General features: G+C 42.7%; 1 protein-coding gene across 11 annotated transcripts in view; it reads right to left on the bottom strand.

Annotated features, from left to right (window-relative positions):
• Positions 1-24671, bottom strand: part of FOXP1 (forkhead box P1) — a 364305-nt gene that overhangs the window by 212231 nt on the left and 127403 nt on the right. For 10 of the 11 annotated variants that reach the window (XM_068694646.1, XM_068694645.1, XM_068694644.1 and 7 more), the window contains one exon: positions 1240-1305. The gene's annotated coding sequence lies outside the window, so the exon portion shown is untranslated. Of the gene's footprint in view, positions 1-1239; positions 1306-8517; positions 8674-24671 lie in introns of those variants that run through there. The other variant, XM_068694637.1, reaches the window with a different exon arrangement.

Genomic DNA, 24671 nt, shown 5'->3' with positions numbered 1-24671 from the left:
GATGGCCAAGGACTGCACTATTCTCTTGAACTTTGTGAATTTCATCCTCACTAAATAGATATTTTTGGCAACAAAGAACTGAAAAAAAACCCCACATCTTCCTCAGATCTATTTTAATTTAAAACAGAAGAGAACAGGGACATTTTTCCCCTCTTGAAGTACATTTTAATAAAATTAAAAATAAAAATATCTCTAATTCACTCTGATGCATTTAGTCACTCCGTAAAATTCTAAGTTTAAAATGAAATCACCATTTTATATTCAAACAAGGTCAAGAGAACAGTACTAACGAACACTGACATCACAGCGAACAGCAGCCACTGCTCAGCGCTTACATCAGTGTTGCTTGTTGCTATGGTGCTTAACCGACTATTAATTTCTGAAAGAAGGTGATTATAAAGCAGCCATATGAACCTCAGTCAGATGACACCCTTCAGTACCAAACACTGATCTGCGTTACTCCTGTCTTCTGCAAGTTAATTTTATGAATCACCACTTTTGTGATGTTAATATTCCTTTCCAACTCGAAACTTTGGACCAGAAGAGAGGTAAGGAGTTAATTTAGAAGGAAGGGACTTTCATGTTGCTTTAAATAAAAATCGTTTTGCAGAGAGTGATATTTCTTTTCCTTTTTACTGTGTTCCAAAACCCTAAAAAGCATGCGTTTTAATTCTTGCAGTGATAATAAGCAATCAAATTAACAGCTAAATTCTGCTCTCCGGTGCACTGCTGTAAACCCAGGAGCGTAAAGGCAGGGTGAAGCAGCACTGCAGCTAACTTGACCATTCATTCCCCAGGGATTTGCCCCAACAAGGGAACCCTGCTGCAGGGCAGGGCTGCTGCAGCTCCCAGCCCAGCACCCGTGAATGGTGGCCACAGGCTGGCCACGTGGCCACCAAGACGAACTGGAGCTGGGCCTTCCCACTCACAAAGAGGCTCCATTCGGTCCTCAGACAGCCCCTACAGCACGTGGCTGAAAGCCCAAAAGGGCATCTTTGAGGCCTTTCTCCTGGAATGAAACCAGGCACCTAAACCATCGATTTCCCAGGCACAGCACGTGTTCAAGGCACAGCAGTGGCTCCAAAAGCTCAATGCCAAGCCCAACCTCACAGTTCTTGTCCATGCTGCCAGAGAAGCCCTTACTTGTGCTTTACTAGGCACGTTCATGGGGGTTGCAGGATCAGGGCCTTGGTTCAGACATGCTTCAGAAACTATGTGTACAACAGTATTTGTATTTACCTTCTCCAGATGCTCCTGTAAAGCAATCTTCAGCTACAGCCACCCGAAGAAGTCACTCTTCTTACCCTGCAGAGAAGAAAGTAACACACATGACTACCGGGTCAGCGTCAGCAGCACCACCCAAGCATTTCCATTGGCACCACATTTGCAAGTACAAACATAAATAAAGCAACAAATGAATCTAATCGTGTTTAATGGTGAATGACTTTCAGAGAGAGTTAATAAAAACAATCAAGTCACAGGGCTGCTGCTTATCAGTACCAGCCCGTGTGAGGCTCTTCAGTTCAACAAGAACAACTGGGTCTTTGGAAGGAAAAAAAGAAAGGGAGGAGAAAAAATAAGAACATGGAGATGAGACATCTTTGTTCTCTAGCATAAACTTTCCTAATCTTGATGTCTATCAATCTATTTTTAGTTTGAATAATATATGAGTTCAGTCCTTTGTTTCAGAAAGCTGACTATTGTCTGAATGGGTTCTCCTTACTTAAGGCATTTTAAGACCGGTTGTAACCATGTCTATTTTAGCTTCTGGATCCTTTCCTTTTTCATCCTTTTCTATAGAGACACAGCCCTCCACAAGCTTTTGAAACTAGCTGCATCTTCCACGCCTAATTCAAAAAGTTGTTTACTGTCTTGGGATTTCTTCTGGTTAAGCATAACCAGAGCACACCAAGTATGCCAAGGTGGTAAGAACAGCGAGTATTAAAGAGAGAAATAATTAAAGTGCATCTTTATAAAAAGTAGGAGGGAGAAAACAGCACGTGCAGTTTTTTTTACCCTGTATATTACTGCATCTTGTGTACTCTCTCTTATGCAAAAGAGTATGTAATCTTTTAAGAAACATGACAATCTGCCACTTTCTGTTCATGTAATTGGGATCAACATATGGTACAAGAGAAAAGAAAAACATTTGTTTATTAATTTAGATCAAGTTACTCACTCAAACCACTAACAGCATTCAGAATTAATTCCACATCAATTGACCGAATACCTTAATAAGAGTAAAATTATAACAATTTCACTGAAATGTTAATGTTCTGCTGCAGGGGTGCAGAGTAATATAGAGTAAAGCCAGAAAGAAATATGCGATAATTTGCCGACACAGATGACATCATATGAAACGGAAAGTCAGTGACATGTGGATGTGTAAGACAGTGCTACGTGAAACTCCATTTCACAAAATTCACACAGTGAGGTGGAGTTTTGGGGGTGTTTGTGAAACTCACCAACTGGTAACTTATGCCATTTACATCAGTAGGTGAAGCTTTTTACTGAAGTAGTGAAATATCAACCTCTGGGAAAAATCAGAATCTTCGCAAAATTATTTCAAAAGAAAATGTACTCATCTGCCATTTATTTTGGAAGGAAAAATATTTTCACAATGAGAATGAGGCATTACTTCTTTACCATTGAAACTGATTATTTTTCACCAGGAAAAAAAAAAAAAAAAAGGTTACCTTGAGATGAAATGAATATTGGTTTTGTCTGCTGCTCACTGACATTTTTTTATTTTTTTTTAATTTCTTTTTATATTTTTTTTACAGTACTCGCAGCAAAATACCAGAAGATCAGGGGCCAAGCTGTGTACATGTCTGCTGCATAGGAAGCTCTGTGAGCTTCACTGGTATGTGTGTAAGGCACCGATTCTGCACTCTAAAGGACATAACACTACTCCATCATAACAGGTCAGGTCTCACCTTCCTGAGAGTATGTAAAACAATACATCTTTTATGTAAAATACATGACCTTTGACATATGATGTGCTCTTAGATTAGCAACAATAAAGGCTTTTATCCTGCTTTGCAGCAGGGGTTATCTTGGACTTGACACTTTAAACCCCTTTTCATATTTATCTGGTTTATAAATTTTCTGGGTATTTGGCAGTCAGCTCTCTCTTTGGCAGTATTTTGCAAGCAGACTTCATTTCTACCCTGACTCTTCCTGATAGCAAAAGAAACAACCTTAAAATGTACTTTTGGAGGAAACTGCTGAAAATTACACGTTTGCATAAAAAGTGCATACAATAAATCTTTTGGTAGTACTGTAAAAGACAGGTTAACTTTTTCTAAACATGCTTGTTATATATATGAAACAAACACACCCCAAGGAAACCTGGTAACACTGGCCCGACATTAACTCAGGGGAGACAAATGTGGTCAACAAAGGTCAACAGGCAGCGAGGGTTCAGGAGACTTCAGCTCTTCCCACGAATCAGTCACTGACTGATACCTGGGCTGCTTTTGTTTCTAGTTGTCTAAGTTGCTCTTTAAGCTACCTGAATTTCAAAAAATTTGGATAACGTACCACTGAAATTAAAATGAGCAGCAGAGACAGCTGTTCCCACCTGTGAAAATTTCTCATTAGTAGTCTAAAAGTTGAGTATCTCAAAATGCAGAAATACAAATACAGACTTTCCTCCTGAAAATGTTTATATGGGTGAGTGAATTGATGTGTGCAACACACATTCCTTCCATCACGCTGTCTTTAAGATAAACACAAAGCACCATCAACACTGCAAGTGTGTGTGTGGAGCAAACAAAGAAAAAATCCCAACCTACCAAAGCAAGACACTTCACTATACTCATATTTCCCTTCAAGGAGATGATTAAAATAGAAAACCAAACCACACACAAAAATCCACTTTGTGAGCACTAGTGGTCATCGTGTCTCATTTGTCAAGGGAAGCTCTCCAAACGCCTGCGACACAGCCCCACTGGCTTAAGTGGGATTACACACAGGGAAAAGTCCATGCAAAACTACTTGCTGTGGTCAGATTTTACCAGACATTCCTGAAAACATCGGATTTGCTCGCCAAGCACCTCAGTTTACCCATCTGCAAGATGGGTAAATGTTTTTCTAATGCACTCTGAAATCCTTGAATACAGAAGTACTTTTTATAATAGCTGTTTGCAACGGGGTTTTGGAAAGACAGCCCTTAACAATCCTAAAAAGATCACAACCTGAGGCAGTGCCATGATGTTCTCAGCTGGCTTTAAGAGAAAGACTCCCTATTGCTCTGGATCAGGCCCTTTTCATTTGGTACAAGGGGACAAGACAAAAAGAGAAGAGGGCTTTGCCATTTTACCTGCTGTTGGGTCAGACTATTTAGCACTTTTGATCCCCAAAACACTTATTTAATTTAGTGGTCTCCACCAGGACATGGAGGTGATTTTGAGGCTGTAGGTTGGAGTCCCAACTCCATGTGATTACTGCAAAGCCAAATTAACCACAAATATGAAGAATATATAGAGATAGAGAGTTCTGCAGAATAAAGTCCAAAATAAAAGAGCAACAATTTTACTAGTATCCAAATAGAATAGCCTTTGGTATGGGCAGAAATAGATTAACAAAGAACTTGAACCCACACAAACTGACTGTAAGTAATTTTATACAGGAAAGAAGCACATCAGTTGAACTGCTTCCCTGCTTAGAACTATTCACATCTTTATGCCTTTTTTTTTTTTTTTTTTTTTGCCAGTGTCCCAGCCCTGAGCAGCCTACAAATCATTACTGGAAACCTAAACTAGAGAGGGAATCTCCCTGTCATTACCTAGAAAGCACACTTTTTATTCAGAGAGAGAGGGAAGAGAGAGAACACACACACACGACAGTGCAACAAAAAAATATTTCTGAATTTTTATTTCCATTGATCTTTCTCAGATAAGATCAGCTGAAATATATTTAATGTGTCTGATTAAAAATATTAACTAGCAGTTTTCCTGAAAGCTTTGAAATATCAAAACTTGTTAATCAAAATAAGCACTTTTGTGCAATAAATTCATCTAAATAAAGTGAACCATCAAATACAGCTATTTCTTTCCCTTCAAAATTCACTGAGTCACACACAGCCTGAAATACGCCTTGCAATTGTCATTATTATTATTTTGTTATCCTGTAAAGGAACAGATGCACTCAATGATTTTGTTAACTATACATGTGTAAGAGAAAAAAAATAGTTTTCATTTGATTTTTTTTTTTTAATCCTGAAAATACAGGGTGTACACTGATCGGGAAGTGCAACAGCTGGCGTGAGGCATGCTTGTGGGCACAATCCTGCGGACAGGTTTCCTATCAGTGCACTCGGCTGGGCTACCTGTACCAACACACGCAGGTCACGTGTAGAAGTGCTGTGAAGGTGTTCAGAACAGCCTCTTTAGTTTTGTTGTCCCCCCTTTTTTTTTCCCCTCCAGGAACCTAGTGACCTAAAAATATATATATTAAAGTAAATATTTCAAATACTCTGAAGAAGAATATTTTTTTTCTGACCGTTATCAAGGTGGTTACTTTTTATTGTGCAGTGCATACTAAATATCACAGGGCACAGTACGGGAGAATTTCTTTACCAGGAGTCATTATCACCTCCTCAGAAAGTGAAACGCAGGTGAACAGTAAAACTGCGAGAGCCTAAGTGCACTTCTTTCACCTCGCTTTGAAGAGGGGGAAATGGATTTGGTACAGGCCAAAACCCAGGGATATTAACGCTCACTGCCTTGCTGCTTCTCGGTGGAAGGAGTGAGCAAATCGTACCGCATTTTCATTTTCAGTCATTAGCAGGCTGTTCAGAATCCCTGGCTGGTGCTTTTTTATTTATTCTAAATAGAAATAAAATTAAAATAAATAACGGCATGAGGACAAAGCTATGCACGGCACATTTTCCCTTTCAAAATAATATTACCTTTCAAGTCCACTGTAACCTTGGAAAAGAATCACTCGGCGTAAGCCAGTGCTACAGAACTAATCACGCTCCATCCCTGCCCTGCTTTTTAATAGCTCTGACAGGAAACACGGGTGCAGCTCGCAGACAAGTTCAGAACAGCTCGCTTCCAACGCAGAATTTGCACGCCGACTGCCAGTCTCGCATCTCTCAGTGACGGCTCGGTTATTAGCCTCGCACGCAGCGCTCTGCACACCAGAGCTGGCCAGAGACGGGAGCTGAGCCCTGCAGCCGCCGGGACCCCAAAGCCACCCGGAGCCCACCCAGAGCCCACCCAAGGGTGCGAGGCCATCTCCCCAGCACGGCCAGCCTGCGCCCCCAGAGCTGCTGCCTGCTCCACGCTCTCGCAATCCCCCCCTGCTCCTTGAAATAACTCTGCCAGCCCCTGTGCCAGCCTCGCTGCCAGCCTCAGCCGCTCTGGGGCTGCTTCCAGCGCCCTCCTGCCAACTTGACCTCGCCTCAGCGGAGGCATGGCAGGAGCACCCCTTCCCCTTCCCCTGTGCCGCCTCTGCGAAGCCAGAAAAAGAAAAAAAGAAAAAAAAAAAAGGAAAAAGGAAAGAATAATAATAATAAAAAAAAAGCCCGTTACTTTTCGAGACTCCCCCAGCAGTCACTCAGGGCTGCCTGGCGAAGCGACACCCCTAGGTAACGCTGCCGCTTCCCCCGCCGTGACCTGGGCGCCGCTCTCGGCTCCTCGCTTCAGCCGCTGCCGGCCCCGGCCGAGGGGCAGCGCTCGCAGCCCGGCACGGCTCGGCACGGCTCGGCTCGGCTCACCGCCGCCACCGGGGGCCGGGCAGGGCCGAGCCGAGCCGGGCAGGGCCGAGCCGGGCCGAACCGAGCCGCCCCGAGGGCCCCCGGCCCCCTCAGCGCCCCTCAGGCCCGGCGCCAGGGCCCGGCTCTTACCTGGCGGCCGAGCGCGGCTGCTGGTCACGGCCATGGGGAGGTACCGGCGAGGTATCCCTGCACAGCCGGGAAATATTGAAGGCTAAAAACAATATTTGCTGTTTTACCTTTGAAGCTTTAACAAAAGCTTTGTTTTAGCATTTACCTCGGTGTGCAATAAGAGTTAATAATCAAATCCGTCCCAACCCCCACAAATGTTAAACAAAAAGATAAAAGAAATGCAAATAGCTATTGTCATGGAAAGTTAAAGTACCTGTCTGTATTTTTAAGTGAAAACTATTATCTCTATCAATCAAAATTTAAGAATACAATAGCACTAATCACACAAGGTGCTTTGACTGAGGTACTTTTCCTCATAAAAAGTTTTTTTTTTTTTTTTTTTTTTTAACTGGTGCATAAAAGTAATACGCTTACAATTAGATATGGTATTTGTAATTTTGTTATTAAAAACCCTCGGCAGTCTTTATTGTTAATAAATGCCTCTGAGTCTGTGGGCTGATTTGTACCCAAGAAGACCAAAGTCCCTACACATTTTAATAAGGTTGATGAAATTTTATTCAGATTCTCACACTTTCCAACATGTGGTGGAACAGCACACTCTTCTGTTTGAGAGGAGTTACTCAAACGAAGGAAATAGTTAATTGGTAACCAAAACTACTACTTCTGGCCTCGGTGCACATTTTCCACATTTCTCCCAACGCTGTCTGTACTACAATCGTCTGCTTTGAAGACGTGCCCTTTGTCATCTTTTCTTTAATTTTTTATACCAATTCCCTCTCATTGGACCCCGGCGTTCTCCTAAGGCAGCGTACGCTGCATATACAGTATACATTGTGCAGGCACACCGCATGGATTTTCTGGAAAGTCATTTTTAAAACTAATTTGTTCAGACTGAATCAGAAACCGAGCTGCACTGTTAATAAGTGCGAGAGCGAGCGAGAGTAATTACATCTATATTAAAAGAAAGAGCTCGAGATTAAAATACCTATAGTAAATAGTTAAGCTAGGATGCCATTATGCAAACTCTGCTCTCATGGAGGGATGTCTCCCACACTGAGGAGCAATAGGACTGTCATTTTTTCCCCCTGCAATATCAGGTTTCCTACTCCACAGTTCTGGTACTCTGCATCATGGCTAACATCTCTAGTGTGCTATTAATATCAATGAAGAGACGATTCAATTTCCACATAAGAAAAACCTTCCTATTACAGCGCAGACATTCTAGTGAGGACCCTTGCTAAGGAAACAATAAAGACCAGAGCGTTTTTTTTTTTCTCTCCTTCTTCTTTTTTTGCTGCTGCTTTTGCAGTTCTGTGTTGCACACTGTTTGAAAGCTTTTAGCTAACAATGGAAGCATTATCTTCAGGATAGTTACAAAACAGGATTTGTTAGTACAAAGAATAATAACACCGAACTCACTCCCCCTGCCGCCCCCCCGCAAATACCTGCCTATTGCAGCACGGCATTTAGGACTTTATTCGCAACTATATTCCAGAAACACCTGTATTCTTCGTCTAATTCCCTGCAACAAACTCCCTGAACGGACCAGGCTTGCTTCAGGAGCTTTGGACAATTCAGACAAACAAACAAACAAACATTTTCTGCGTTTTTAAAATGGAACAGAAACAAAAGTATCTTATTCTACCGCAGTGCAAACTTACCCATTAATGAGGAAGAAAAGGCTGAGAGCTGTACGTACAGTAATTCCCAACCAACTGCAGAAAGTTGAGAGTTTGAAAACACTAAAGCACTTTTGACTATCCAGCCTTTCTGTGCTTCAACACTGGCTGCAGTGTAAGGAAGGACTGAAGGTATGTGGTCTAAACACAACAAAAGCCACTGCCTTACTCTAGATTAAATATGCAGGAAGAGGCCCCTTTGCATAAACACAAACACTCAGCAAATGAGTAACTGGCTCAAATCAGACGCCTGCTGTGCATTCTACCTGTCCTGATCTCTGACAAGCTACACAGCTTGTTTAAGGGGATAGGAGCTACAAAATCAAATCAAATCATAGAGCTAAACGCTTTCCTCGGATAATAGTAAATAACAACAGCACCAACAACTCAATGCCAAACGTTCATTTCTAATCTAAGCATTGCTCTGGAAAAAAAAAAAAAAAAAAAGAAATGAATCGTGTGCTATGCCTGCTTTGGCTCAGCCACCCATCTCACCAAAGCAGAAACACAACCAAACACCACCTGTAAAATTCATTTTCATTAACTGTAGTCAAATCCAGTACATTGCCAGCCCAGTTTTTCTTAACGAGGTTTTGAAATTAATAGAGACTTTTGATTGAGTTGACATATTAAATCTGAATTCACTTGTACTGTCCCTATGTTTTATTTACTATATAAAAAGCATTCCACATACAAATCTATTTTAGCTGTTCTGAATCACTGCATAATGCACACCTATTTGTAGTTTATTTGGGGAAAAGGAAAAGAAAATTTCTTAAGTTTCCCCTAAAAATGTTATTTCCAAAATATTAGTCTCGCAAAACAACCCCTCCAGACTATATTTAATTCCAAAAACAACTAAATTAGAGACTGTGATAACCACCAAGCACCTCTCAGCATTTATTATTATAATCAAATATACATAATTATATACGGTGATTTACTCTTGCTTCCAGAGAAATAAATTATTTTTCAGTCCCGTGCATATTTCTATACCAGAAACAGAATGAAGCAGCAAAATTTTAAAGCAATTGGAATTCACCAGCGTCCCTTCCTAACTTAAGGAGTCAAATCACATTGACCTCCTGTTCTAAGTCCTAGCGACATGTTGGGTTTAGTAATTTAATTATTTTTTAATAACTTGCAGCATTAAATGATTGCCATTGAAACACAAATAAGATTACACTCTTCTGTCTTACTCTCCTGTGCTCCAGACTACACTGCAACATGGACAACACGACTGCTCTCGGCACTGAAATTTCATTCTGAAAGCCCACTTACGCACACACACACACACCGGTGCACGCAGGCAGACACACGCAGATTCGGGCTTTAAAAGAAGCAGCACACATTTACTGAAATAATCTGCAGCACGTGCTCGAGGATCCAAAGGACAGTGGATATAACTAACGGTCCTAATGAGAAGCAAGTGTGTTCAGTTCAGCTGAGCACTCACAAAGAAGGGAGGGAGTTTTTACTTTTCCTTGGATTAAGCTGACCACGTTAAAACAAAATTGCTAAGAAGAGCTGGTCAAGCCTAACAGGAGAAAAATCCTCCCCCCAACACCCCCCACAAAAAAAATCCTGCAAGAAATTTTAGAGCCCCTGTATCATTCACTATTTTTGCATTGAAATGACCTTCCAAATAAGGTGTTAAATAATACGTTTCACATAGATGATAGTGATCTAACCTTGATGCAAATAAACCATAGAACAAAATTTAATCAGTATATCACTGTGTAAAAGCCTTTGTCCATCCCAATGGAGCTTCTAATGACTGTTTTGGCAGTTCTGGCTGGTAGTTATGCCTCCCTGCTCATATATATCTCATACTGGTTGAGCAGGCTAATGGAACTGCTGTTAGTGGAATCCAATATTAATACCCTGCATTGTGCAAAACTGGATGCAACTGAATATATTATACAATTACAGGTAGTATCTAATTCCATAGGTATTAGACACCGAACTCAATTAATATTTTAATAAACTGAAATAAATACTACATTTCAGTTAAGTTATATATGAAGTCTGGGTCTGCCAGTCTTCCTGCTGTAAGCCTAATCTATACTCTATACAGAACAGACATAGGACCCTGACAAAAATTGGCAGGCAAGCTTTAGATGCTGAGTGACACATACTGATGCACAGAGTCAAAGATGTCATCCTCATGCAAGCTCCACTAGTTACGAGCTTGAGAGAAAATGAAACAACAACAAAAAAATAACAAAATAAAACAAAACAAAAAAAATGGGGGGGTGAGAGTGGAGCGAGACCTCCAGAAAATAAACAGGGTGTACAGTTTCAAAGGCTACAGACACAGACATTTCATTGTTCAAGCCAATTATCAGTGGAAAATAATAACAACAGATGGATTCAGAGTCACTGACTTTTCATATGCACTTCATCTCTGCACAACAGATGATGAAATGCGAGAGCTATCTCGGAAAGGCAAAACATCTTTCAGTAAAAGAACTCTATACTCCAGATGGGGACCTTCTAAGGCAGCTGATTATCTTCTTATAATGTTGTAAGATAGACTTACTAAAACATTTCAAGAACCGATCAGATAGGATGAGCACAATGGCATCATTATTAGAAGCAAGTTGCTTCAGCCTCAGACTTGTGACTGAACTAGACAGAGATTTCAATAAGGTCAGAGCTGCTCGTTGCCCAGTTTTACATCAAGTGCTCCTGGCTCCAACAAAGGACCCGAAGCAGCCGCTTACAACCTGGGCAAAACGTCGGGTCGGCTTTGCCCCAGGAGGGGACACAGGCATGGAGCCACTGAGACGGTGTCTGCGAGCAGGAGAGCCAGCAATCGGTCCCGACAATGGTCCCGCCACCGTGAGCGAGGTGAGCCCACTCCGTTTCTGCAAGCACAGTGCCTCACACAGAGGCAAAACATATTTACAGTCACGATCATTTCCACTGTAATTGTTAAATGCAGAGGGCCCTCGTCACCCCGGGCCTACAGTGATGCGAAGTGGGAGGAAACCCAGCTGAGTCAATGGAGTTGTGCTGGTGCAAACCAGGCAGAAGGGAGACAAATTCTTTCTTACAAAGCTTTTACAAAAACTCAGCTTTTTATGGGAAATAAAGCATGATTTGCTTTCAAAGGGAAATAACAAATACATGTAAATTTTGGTGGTTCCGGTGATAAGCAGTTCCAACAAATGTCACAAACACCCAGTTAAGAACCACCTACCTATCACAACCTTCTCCCACTCAACCTGAATACCACAAAGTATGTGTTTTTGATAACATGAATCAGGTATACCACAATCTCAAAACTTAAAAAAAGAAAAAAAAAAAAAAGTAGTGGAAAAATTAGCTCATTAATCTTTAAGACAACATTTCTTTAATGGAAGAATACTACATAACTAGTGCACTAAAACAAACTGGCTGCCATTTCCACAGTTTTGTCTCCATTAACACTGTGAGGAAAATTTAAAAAATGACACACACTGGAAATCAATACCACATACAGAGGGGTAACAACACACACGCTGAACTTGCACCTACTGCTAATTTATTTCACAAGTTGCAAAATATTTTATAAGTACAGGGCTGTTGACTTCACAAATGCGAAGGGAAGGGATGAGTTTGCGGGTGCAGAGCACAGTGTTTCCCTTCTTTGTGAAGTACTTTGTCAAAAGTAGATTCACAAGGGAACATACGAGCAAAGAGTAAATTTTGCCCAGGGCAAAATTCTGCAACTGCTTTAAGAAGCAAACAAGAACACAAAAGATGTGTAATACAACCATCTGGCTCTACTCATGCTATATCAATAATCCCCAAAATTTATCCCCACCCCCTTAATCAACCCACACTGATGCCACAAAACCAAATGGCATCACTTATGCTTCCTGCCCATCACATTTTGAAATGATATTTAATATGCATACAGTACATATTTGCATGTTAATCAATTTCTTTAAGAAAAAAAAATATTTTTGCTTCTTGAGCTATTAGTTCAGCTTTTTCTACTTATTCACACTGGGATCTGTAAAACCACTAAGAAAGTCCTTGTGGTAAAGATACTCTCATATCGACACAGTGCGTCAGGTATCAGGATAACGTACCGGTCAAAATTTCAATCTCTTCTTCTCTCTAGTTTAGTGTCACAGTGTGAAAATAGCAGAGGGTGAATAATAATGTGCCAGCAAAATTATCTGTTCAAGAAACATGGGTAAGCAATCCATTTTGAACTCAGTTCGGGGTGTGTTTCTAAGCATCGCCCCGTGCAGGATGCGAGGAGGGCATTATGCAGAAGGGGAAGGGGATATACCCTACGTGTCGTTCCCATCTGGGACATCAAATATTGGCACCAGTTGCCCACCATCCCGGAGCCATAGCAAAGACCAATGTCTTCCCACTGAAACGGTATTTCAAGGCACAAGGTGTTTTCTCCTCCCCGGGGGCAGTGGCACACATTTTCCCTAACCCACAGGATGGGCAGCAGCCTGGGGCTGAATCCTCTTTCAATCCCCAGGATAAAGTGCATGAAAACCCTGAGTGGTGCCACGGGCTTCTGGGGGAGGAAGGCAGGGAGCTCCAGGTCTACGAGGAGGGTTGTGGATGGGGATGCCCGACATGTGGTGGCTCATTCCCTCACCAAGCACATGGGGGGTAAAGCCTCGCCATGTCCAGACAGACAGACAGACAGACGGCCTCAGCGGCCCTGTGGGCACTCCCACGAGCAGGCCGGGCCTGGCGCGTTGGACCGAAAGCGCGGCCCCGCGTTTGTTTGGGGTTGGCTCCGTTCTTGAGGGAAAATCACCCGCGTAACCATCGTGATTCATAGCGCGAGCACGCGTCGTGAAAACGCTACCAAAAACAGCACTTCAAAGGCGGCCGCTCTCAGGCGCGATGGCCGCAGCCCCGGCTGCTGACTCAGAGCTCTTATTCTTAATTGACTTCTCTGCAACAACACACCCCAGCCCAAACCCCGCTCCGTGCTCCGAAACGCCGTGGCAGAGCGGGGCCAAGCCTCCCGCCCTGCTGCCTCCTTGGCAGGCCAAGGGCACCACCACCACCACCACGGGCCTTTGGTGGTCCGAGGAGACACCAAATGTTGTTGTCCCTGTGCCCTGCATCACGAGGGGCCAACTGCACGGATGGCACCCATGGCTGGCAGAGCTCCTCGCCCTGCTTCAGCACGAGCACAGGGCCGCTGGGTGGGGAAGGAGAAACATAAGCCCTGAGCGCAGGTGGGAGGCAAAGGTGGAAACGTTTTGCCAGTGTTTTCTTTGGGAGAAGGCATAGTTACAGCGGTTATGTCTGTTCTTACATCCAGACTACCATTCTGAGATCGCAAACACTTTGTTAATATATATATAAATATATTAATCCTTTTTTGGATTGCTTCTGCTGTTTCTATGGCCTGACTTGTACGGCTTCTTTGTCAGAATTGAAAACAGTCTCCCACAAACACAGGAATGGGCGAATGGTTTAGAGCTAATCCGCACCTGGGCTACGTAAAAGGGGCTCATATTTTCCAAACAGAAACACAACCCCTTTTATATACAAACCAGATCGGGATCCAAACGCTGAACTGCTCACCACATCCTACGTGGGCCTCTGCAGCGGAGCAGTGGCCCTCGGTGGCTGCAGACACGCTGCAGAAGCACCGGCTCCACCTCGATGCCAAGCTGTGTGCCAGGGGGAACGATCAGCTCGAGCCCAAACCCAAGGGGCAAACCCATCCCGAGCCACACCACGGTCGGTGCACGGCGCTCCCCGTCCCGCACACGCGCCTTCCAGAAGGATCCGGCCCCGTCTCCTTACTCTCGTAAGGAAAAACGAAGGCTGTGACAGAAAATAGCTGAGAACTACATCTTGGCAATGCCAAAATACAATAATAACATGTTCAAAGATTTAATTTAGAAGACTACAAAGTCTAGCTCATACATCATAACACCTTGAAATAACACTTTAAGGTCAAATCCTGTGCATTTTTGGAAACCACCAAAACATAATGAAGTTTTACTTAAACACAGCATTTACATTTATAACGCGTTTCAGATTCTTCAAGTAAGCTAGACCACATGCTAGGAAAATGTACTTCCCACAACATACAAATTAAGTCATATACAGCCTTCCCTCTGCAGGCTCAACAGCCACTGGCACAAATGGAAGTCCTGTGTACGGATCAAAGGCAGCGTGTGGACCTAAGAATATGATTTTATTTTTTTTCTAATTGGCAACCCATCAAATCCCACTAGTAGTTTATTTTTGTTGCCTTCCTTGCCCCTTTTCTACCTCTCCCACTTATTTCACAACGGAACATTTTTAAACCACCAGAAATCTTTGTGGCAAGGGTGATGTCATACTGACACAGGATCAGGTGTGAGGTATGGTATGAATAAATACTTATCCACAACCACATTGAATTCTCAATGGTTGGGCATCAAGAGACAAAGAAGTTCTTATGCAGACATATTAACCGAGGATTTAATTTTAAATGGGCTGCATTTAAAAGAGCAGGAACACCACACAGGGCAAGCCTAGAAAGGGGAAAAATAAATAATAAAAAAAAAAACTTTGCACCTTCCTTCTCGTTTCTGGGAAAGCAATGCACAGCTCTCAAACTTACGGGTCTTCACAGCGGTAAATGCACGGGGCTTGATTATTTCTTCTTCTAAGTCACTGATAGCACGCAGGCTAATTGTACTTTATGTACTGGTAATAAAAAACGTCCCTACAAAAATAAATATGTATTTTACAGTAATCAAGCAGGAACTAATTTTGTACTTTTTCACAAGTAGCCATTTAGTTTGGCACTGAATGGTAATGTGTACTAGGGAACGCAGTATACGCTTTAACCCAAGAAAAATTAGACTTGAAAATTAATACACAGTGAAAGACAAATTTAAAGCAGCCTTCTTGTGTTCTGACATAGGAATATAAAAATGACACGAGCAACTAAAGATTAGTTTACATACTTTTCAATCACAGCTGCCGCTCAGTAACCACAATACCTTTAAAATGACATTCTACGGAAACAGATACAGTTTGGCTGCAGGAGCGGCTAGATACAGCTAACGTGAAATTAAAAGGGCATTTTTTTATTTACACACATCACACAGCGCTGAGCCCCAGCACAATTACAACGGAAAGATTTTTAGCGTGATTAATTTAGAAATAATCTCGTGATAAATGGAGTGCATTGCAAGTGATTCTGCAGAGCAAAGTTTTATCACCAGCCTTAGATGTCAAAACACAGTTTCAGGGACAGAGAAGGAACGAGTCACATCTTCTTGGTTAATATTTAATTGGGTGCTAAAGATTCCTCATAAGGACCTCTGAACCATCACTGACAGCCTTGTAAGATGTCCCTATCTGCGAAAAAGATACCGACCCTTTCTGTATAAACTAAAATAACATTAAATTTAATCAAACCATGCAATTAATAAATCACTTCAGTGGACACTGCAGCCCAAGCCCTGTTTAATTACATAATTTTAAAAATATTTGCACACTGCAACCACGAAGATTGGCTCTGAGGTTTCATAATACACACTTAACACTCGAGTTGGAGAACAAATTTATTTAATAAATGCAGAGCTAAGTGCAATAATGCCACTCTACTCAAACTGCAAAATCACTTAGCATATCCTGCGAGAAAAAAGCAAATAAACTTTTGCACTGTTTAAATGCACGTCACCGCTGCTGCTCTGGCGGCAGCCACCTCCTTTCTGCACGGGCTCTCAGGGACAGTTGGGTGGGCTCACGGGGCAGAGCACATCAGTCCTTGACCTCTTCCTCCTCGCCCTCTGGCTCCATCGATCCTCCCCCTCCTCCTTTTTCCCCCTTTTTGCTCCTCTGCCCTCTTCCCCCCTTGCTCTCCGCTGCTTTTTGGGTCTCCCCAGCCTCCTTCAATGAGCTCCAGCTCTTCCATTGCCACCTCCACCCTGCATCGCGCAGGCCCAGCTCCCTCCCTGAATTCCCCCACCTGCTCTCTTTCTCACTGCCATTTGAGATAGCTGCTGTGAAGATAGCTAGCTGGAGAAATAAAATAAAAACAAGACACACCACAGAGGGAGAGGGCTTGCAAGGAAAGCGAGGAAAGAAAACAGTTTAGCAAGGCCAAGCAGAACTAGACAATTTCCAACAACAGCAAGGGAAGCTCCTGAGCACCAGGACGAAAAATAAAAGCCAGAAAGCGTATTTTTTGAAGCATGATTCAGGTTCTCGGATGGGTGTAACGCCTGTATCTGCAGGACAGACGAAAACCGTGTTACTGCCATACATAACTAGGTGTGACAATAGAAGAGGTTGAAATACGTACAGACCAAGCAGTGCCCTTAAACGAGGGGGGAAAAAGCAGAGCTAAGGGTTTATCACAGCTCGGAAACAGCTGTGTGCACTCGTACAGACTTTGCATTCATTCATATAGAGCACAGCTTTCAGGTCCTGTGGTTCTAGCATGATTTTTGGACGAAAGTTTAGCCTGAAAAATAAATAAGTCTATATTTGGCCTGCCCTGGATTCGAGAAGTTCTCAGTAGTACTTTGCATAGAAACAATCTGAATTAATACAGGTTAAGTTTTCAGGATGATAATATTCTTTACCAAGCCAATGGATGCACCTCTAAAATTCACTGCCCTGACAAATAGTAGAGCTCTTGAAAGTCTGCTTGTATTAGTTTTATGGATCTATTCTACTGCTTAAATCAGGTCTCATTAAAATTACCATCCACACAAGTTCTCCCACTGGGAAATCTACATGCCAGAGCTACTCCAGTTCCGCAGGCAGTGCTCGAAGGGGGTTGCATATTGCAAAATAGCTGCGGACATGGCGGGGGGAGGAAGGGGAGAAGAACAAGAGGACTTCAGGACAGCAAACAAGTTACTCCTTATCCTCCTCTGATTTTAATCAGTGCAACTTTTGCTCAGGTGGTGCAAATGTACCCATGAAAAGAAATGCCACTGCAAGGAATGAAACCAGGGAGGGAAAAAAAAAAAAAAAAAAGAAGAAAAAGTGTCCTTCAGAAAGCCAAACCCAGTCTCAAACATCCATTTTCGTGTTGAAATGGCAGGCTAAATATGCAAACACTGCACCTGACAACTTACACTAAAGCATATGATCTGCACACTGTCCCTCCAGTTTAATTTTTAATAGTAACAGTACTTAAATCTCAGCATTAATGTATTAATGTTCAAATGAATACAATTAAAGGCATCCCTTCACTACTAACGACCTAGAAGATCCCTCCACCCTTCATATTTGTGGGGATTGTTACAAATATATTCTGTAGCAGTTGTTTTGGCAAAGAAGCAAAAACCTTTGCCTTTTAAATATAAAGTAACAGGAATAATGAATAATATATCTTCTGATTTTTGTTCTGCCATGATATATATATAATGATATATAAAATGTTCATTTATTATTATCACATATCCTAGGAAGCAGACATGCAAAATTACTTTTTTTTTTTTTTTGCCTTATAAAGGTCATTTATCATACAGAACGTCCTCCAAATAGGTAGTCCTAAAATCTCAATTTACAAAGACATTTTTTAAAGCTGAATTCTTCAAACAGGGGTATGCTCCTGATGGTTAGAATAAAAACTTTATGATATTGAAATATCTGGATTTAAGGAGGGAAAAATGTTCTGCATTTTCTTTTAGGAGTTCCTGCCCTGACAAATTAATGTCTGCCTACTATTTGTACCTCAATCTTACTGCATTTGTTAGTAACAAACGCACCGTGTGGCCCTATTTACGCCAAGTTTACAAAGGAAAAGCATGTACTAAAAGGGCATTAATTTTTATCATAACATCTGTGATCTTTGGGTGGGGAAAGGAAACACCATAAAAAGCAGTTTGTGTATACAGACTATCAGTCAGATTTTAACACTTATGCAGAATAATGCAAAGTTATATATATTTTTTATGTTAGCAGGCTTTTTTTTTTTTCTTTTTGCATTCCGTTTTTCAATATGTAAAATGACAAAATGCAAAAACAAAAACAAAAATGTGCTTGTTAGGGCTGGCCTAGTTTTTTGAAACACGCACAAAAATAAAACCCACTCAAAAGATCTTATTTTAATATGTAATAGAAGAATCTGGCAAACATTAGCCAGAATAAGTCTAGCCAGCGAACACAGACTAACGTACTAGTCTGCTGCTTCTAAGCGAAATGGAAATTGGGTCTTGTTCTTCCAACACACAAGACCAGTTTCTTCAACCTACAGAGCGCCAAGTGAGCATCTCACAGGTGTGCACACGGGAATGTGGCTGCCTGACCAAAAAGAATGTTTCTGCCCAGATCCCTGGCATTTACAAGACTCCTTTACCAAAATCTCAAGTTCTAATCACCCCATTTGCTGCCCATTTGAAAACAGAGCTCTCGAGGTTCTTCCATCTCCAGGCTCAGCTTTGCCAAAAGATGGGGATGGTGAAAATAAGCCCCAGTTAAATGAACTCCCCCATCCCCGTTTGCTCTGGCTTTGCTGCTGTGATCCCATCGCCGAAGTAGTTATGAGCAAGACCAACCACAAACCTAAAAGAAGTGCGAGCTTCTGAGATATTTCCTTCGTGCCCCAAACATACTCCAAGTTGTGCAGCTTTGAAGCAATACCCAGACAGAGTCGGACGTAAAACTACCTCTAGAGAGGGAAAAAAAAAAAAAAAAAAAAAAGAGAGAAAGAAAAAAACCAGTAAGATGATCAAGAAAGAAGAAGGGAATCAAAGAGCTGGAGTCAGCATGGCTAAAGACTCTGATGAGGAGGGAGGACAGCTACAAAGCGCTTAATTATAAACCCCAAATGTTAGAAAAGCAATCTCACGGTAACAATTCCTGTATTTTGGGATTACCTACGGATGAGGAAGATTCCAGCTTAATCAGCTATCTGTGAGAATGGATCCCAACGTGCCAGCGCTGGACTCAATGGACAATCCCATTAGAGTGGAAAGAGCACATGAAACGCCCTTGAGAACGCAGCCAACGAACAAACAGGGGGAAACAAACGTTAATAAATTCTTCCATTTTCAGACTTAGGAGACAAAGGGAAAATGTTGAAAGAAGCAGAAGACGGGAAGGGCATGGCCGTGCTTTACGAATAGTCCATTTCATTTGTCACACATTCCCAAGGTAAGGCTTGCTCTTCAGATTTAACCCCCCACAGTTTTTCCCCACTAAAATAAACCTCCCAAGGGGGAAACAACTCAGTCTCTTCTTTAAGCCACCTAAACTCAAGATACCTGTCTCTTCCAGGATAGGAGACAATGGAAGAAAAGTCTCTATTTATAGAGAGAACAGAGAGTCTCTATAAAAAGAAAAATATTGTGAAAAGTCTCTACAAGACAAAGCTTGCCAGGCGGGTGAATTCAGGTACCGGAGGCACTCTGTGAAGCTCCTGCTGGGCCCTCTCCTTCGATCCGTGCTACCGGAGCGGCTCCCAGCTGCCACCACAGCCCGCTGCAGGTTTGCTCAGGCCGCTCTCTATCAGCTGTTGGTGTTTGCCCAGGAAACACAGCTTGAAACGTGATGTTGTGCCCAAACCAGCACCCCCACCTTGCACCCTAAGCAACGTGGAATCCCCCAGGGAGCACATAACAAGGGCTGGAAGACCAAATCTCAGCCTGAAGTCCCATAACCAGTGGCCACGCCATGTGCTGTGGGGATGTAGGGTCAGGAGAAAGCCCATGTGGTGGGACAAGAGGCAGGGCTGAGACCAGACACGCTCAGCACCGCAGCCCGCACGCCCCCGCGGTTATCAGCTGCGAGCAGCCGCCGGGACTTCAAAGGCCCTTCATCGATAGCACAGAGCCCAATCCTATCAGCCCAATCTTACCCAGCCTCACACCTTCAACACCTTTGTGGCCACGGGCTGAGGGACAGGCACGAGGACTCCGGGTTGTCCCGCTGCCCCCCAGGGACGCAGCCCGGCCATGCTGCACCCCACACAGTGCTGCTCGCCTACCTGCGCTTGGATGGCATCCAAGCCCTCGTGCAGCGCGCTCTTACATTTTATTCTCTCTCTCTTCAAGCTTTGGCAACTGAAATCTATTATGATGTCAAAAGGTAGCTGACAACATAAAATGTATCCCGCTGAGTTGATGCTGCACGCTGCTAAATTTACAACAACATAAGTATCATAAAAATTATAAGAACTGCAAATTAACCACTGATTTTTTAGTTCAGTGACATAAATAACAGTAAAGATCTGGATAACTTCCAAACATCTTTACAACTGTTTAATTTGTCAAAATCTATCAAGTGCATTTCAACCACAAACCTGTCCTCTGCAGTGCATTAGTTTTAACGTACTTACGCTGGCATCAAAGGCAACCAAAATAAGGCTTATATAATTACTGTATTCTGATGCACCTTTCCAATCACGCATTTATTTCTGCTTTTCTTCGTCAGTACTTCTTTGTTGACACTAACAGTCGGCAATGTTTTAAAAACATTCATGCTAAAAAAGAAAAAAAAAACAACATTGCTGCTTTCTACCCTTCACAGGTTTGCCCGGGATACTCAAGAAGGCACATTTCTTTCATTTCTTTGTTTGCTGATTTGACTGTTCTCCCACTCACGTGTTGTGTGTGCCTCACGAAGCTTGCGTCAGCAAACCCTTTTATTTACTCCATTATTTGTGTACCAAGCTCGGTGAATGCAAAGCCACTTTTCCAGCAGCTGCAAGAGAGCACGTAAAGATAAAATTATTTATTTTTTGCAAGGTTGGACTGCTTTTCCTCAGAGGGGAGAAAAAGCTCACTTTTAAATACCTATTTATTTCCTGTGGTTGAATATCAATGATTGCCTTTTCTAAGGCTCAGCTTTACTAAGAAGGTTACACTTCTTTGGCAACCACTGCTGGATAAGCTAAACGTGAACTCAAAATTTGTTGAACCGACGGTGCACAAAGTTAGGGCTGGACTGAAAAAATAATACAAAACAGATTTCTACTGTTTGATTTCTCAGGGGCTTTGTAAGACCCAGTTGCTCACCCTGTGACCACGAAGAGACTAAAAAGCGAGGGGAAGGCTTCCAGGACAAGGCGAGGCGCTGGCTGCAGGTCCATGGGCACCCTGCAGAGGCCAGAGAGGTGTTCTTCACGCAGGAAGATGCGGCCACTGCACTGCTCAGTGGCTGCCAAGAGCCAAGAAGTGACACACAACAGGTCCCCACGAACCCAAGAAGCCGCACAGCCGAGGTTCGGTGCCTCGATGGCTTCGAGACGTGGGCCGTGAGGGTGACGTGGCTCTGCCCCGCGGGCTGGCGGAGCGGCACGTTTTTTGAAGCAGCGCAATGTGTGCTGTGATGTGTTATACCACACTGATTTCAAGACCAAATCTCAACCACAATGGCTACCCATATGGAAGCAGGAAAGGAAGTTGAAGGACCGGGTTTGACACGATAGGGTAAACTCAACCCCCCACCCCAGCAAACCATACAGTAAATCTTTTCATACACAGTTCGGGCAGAACGGAGAGACTTACGACGTGTCCGAAACAACAGCATTTCTGCCTAAAGTGCAGCAAAACACCTCTGAGCACAACACAGCTCTGAAAATTCAGCATCTGGATTAACGTGGAAGTTTGGATTTTGTGTTCTCACTGCAGTGTTTGAACCTGAACGGCCACAACTCGTTCGGTGACACCCAAAGACACCGCGCGAGCGCTGTGGAGCAACCTAAGTAATTCAAACTTCTTTGATTAAATCTAACGTAATTGCACACAACTGGAAAAACTCACAACCAGTTGGCTTCGCACGTCGTATTACATAAATCGGAAGCAATTCCCACAAAATCTACCCCGTCCAAGCTACTTTATCTAAGCAACATAGAGCTGTTACAACAATTTTTGAGTGATTTTGATTCTCCTTGCGGTGCAATGAGTAATGAAGAAAGCACGTTTTGTATTCTGGTTTGCACTGGTGATACGCATTTCTTCTTTGACTAAACCCTCTGTGACTCAGTTCTACCGGTTCACAACAATGAGTTCTCATGTTTCCCCCTACACAAAAGAAAAAAAAAAAGAAGTCTTCAACTATCCTGTTCCCAGCTCAAAGCAAAGGGAAGACCTTGGGGTGTGTGCCGCAGCTTCTCTAATTTTTAAGACCCTACATCAGGGGTCCTGCTAATGGACAGAGAGGAGAAGACAAGACACTGCCTGAAGATGAAAAGGCCACAAAAACGAGGTCTCCACAGCTTCAGCTTGAGCAGGAGGAACGTTTCTCACTTGATGCAGGGGAAGATGGGCTTGGTCAGGGTGACTCCCCTCAAAACTCAAAGCTTAGCAACAGGCTTCGGCACCGTCTTTCTCCGAAGTTCCCAGGAAGGGCAACCACAAAAAACTGCTTCTTACACTGAAAAGAGAACGGGCTTTTTTCAGTGCTCTGCACCAGATTTTCAGACCTAAGTTTCTCTTTCCAGTAACGTGCGATGCGAAGGCCGCAGCAGCTCTGTGCTACGTGGTGCCTAACATTATCAGGCCCAGAGACTTAATTACAGTCTACTCTAATTGGCACGTGGTACTAAGCCATAAATATTAATAACATTAACAAAAAAACTGATTAAGATGGCAAGCTGAAGACCGAATCAATAAATCAACAGTAATCTTTTTTCTTAATCACAGCAGCTACTCCACCCTTTTTATTGATCTTTTTCTCTTTTTTTTTTTCCCCCCATTTTATTTCACTGTAGTCTCCCAAATCTTGATTGAATTAGCTCAAACCAACCGCACACCTAGCCAGGATAAGCCATGCTTTAGCTTCCAACCCCTTCCCTTGGTAGGAGCTGCACAGCGAGCTGTAGGACGCCGCTGGGACCAACCTTTTACTTCTCTGTTTCTCCCCTCGCCCACTGCTCATCCCCGAATCCACTGGGCGAGCCGAACAACTCGGCAAATTTGTGGGCAGTGGAAACTTGCTCTATCGAGGAAAGAGGCAACTGTGATAGATCTGACCTCCAGCCAGGCACCGTGATTTATTAGGGCACAGGTTTAAGGGAACCTTCATTTAACTGTCTCGCTGTGATCTGAAAACTAGTATGGAAACCAAACCATGTATCTTCCCGAGACATATCTGTTGATCAAATATTTTACTCCAATGTTCTCTACAGCATCATTACGGTACTTGCACATGTTCACCCCAAGTATAAATCTTCAGCATATCCTACATGCCTCTGCAGCAGCTTTCCTGGAAACAGCTTTATTGTGTTCTAGTAAACTTCATTCCTGTTATTTATTCTCCTTTAAAAGAGAAGTTACACTTTACCGTATTCGCTCCTAGCAAAGACAAGTTTCTGCCTATCAAAAGACAAGTTTACTGCAAGGACTCTTGTAATAATATTGATAATGGGTAGAAATTACACATTTTATAAGGAAGAAGACAAAGCACTTCATGTTTTATAACAGTGGTGCTGATATCATAGTTCCTCCAAACTGTGCTTTCATACAAAATTATAGCCTTCTCTCCTGAGTGACCTAACCCGCAACTATTTAGGAGAGATATAATGGGGCACACTGTCAGCTACAAATCAACGGATGCACTGGCTTCAATGGAGATATTGCAATTGGCTTCCAAAGACTTGTAAAGCGACGATCTGACCCGGTGTTTTCAGTACAGGGCTGAAATATGCTACTGAAGGAAAACAATTCGGGCTAGAAAAATCACTGGATAAAGCTTACAAAACTTGAGAATATATATTTAAAAAAAAAAAAAAAAGGAGCTTTCAGGTTGTGAACTGAAAAGGATCTGACATTTTAATAAACAGATAGTAATTACAAATATTACTGAACAAAGGAAAAGGAAACTGAAACACACTGAGAGAGATAATCAAGTAAGAAATAAGCTTATAGGATGCAAATCCAACTGATTAAATATCTTCAGAAAGCAGGATACCCCACCTAGAGCCGCTAATCCTTATCTGGATCCTCACACCCCTGCAGCATCAGACCTGAGGATCTCCAAGAAGTGCCCATCTTTCTCCTTACTTTTGCTGGCCCTTTTTTCTGTGCATGCCCACAGCAGCCTGTAAAATGTGTGCTACACAACCTTCGCTTTGCTTAAGTTACAGCAAGAGGGAAGCCTCAAAGAGTATTTTTTCCCACTTTTTTTCTTCCCCAAGTAATACGAAGGAAGGGAACAGAGCCCAGGCTGTGTGGTATTAGGAGCAGTAGGTC

This window comes from Anas acuta, chromosome 11, assembly GCF_963932015.1.
Source record: "Anas acuta chromosome 11, bAnaAcu1.1, whole genome shotgun sequence".
NCBI classification, from domain to species: domain Eukaryota; kingdom Metazoa; phylum Chordata; class Aves; order Anseriformes; family Anatidae; genus Anas; species Anas acuta.
The sequence above is the reverse complement of the archived record's forward strand: the minus strand, read 5'-3'. Positions and strand labels throughout refer to the sequence as shown.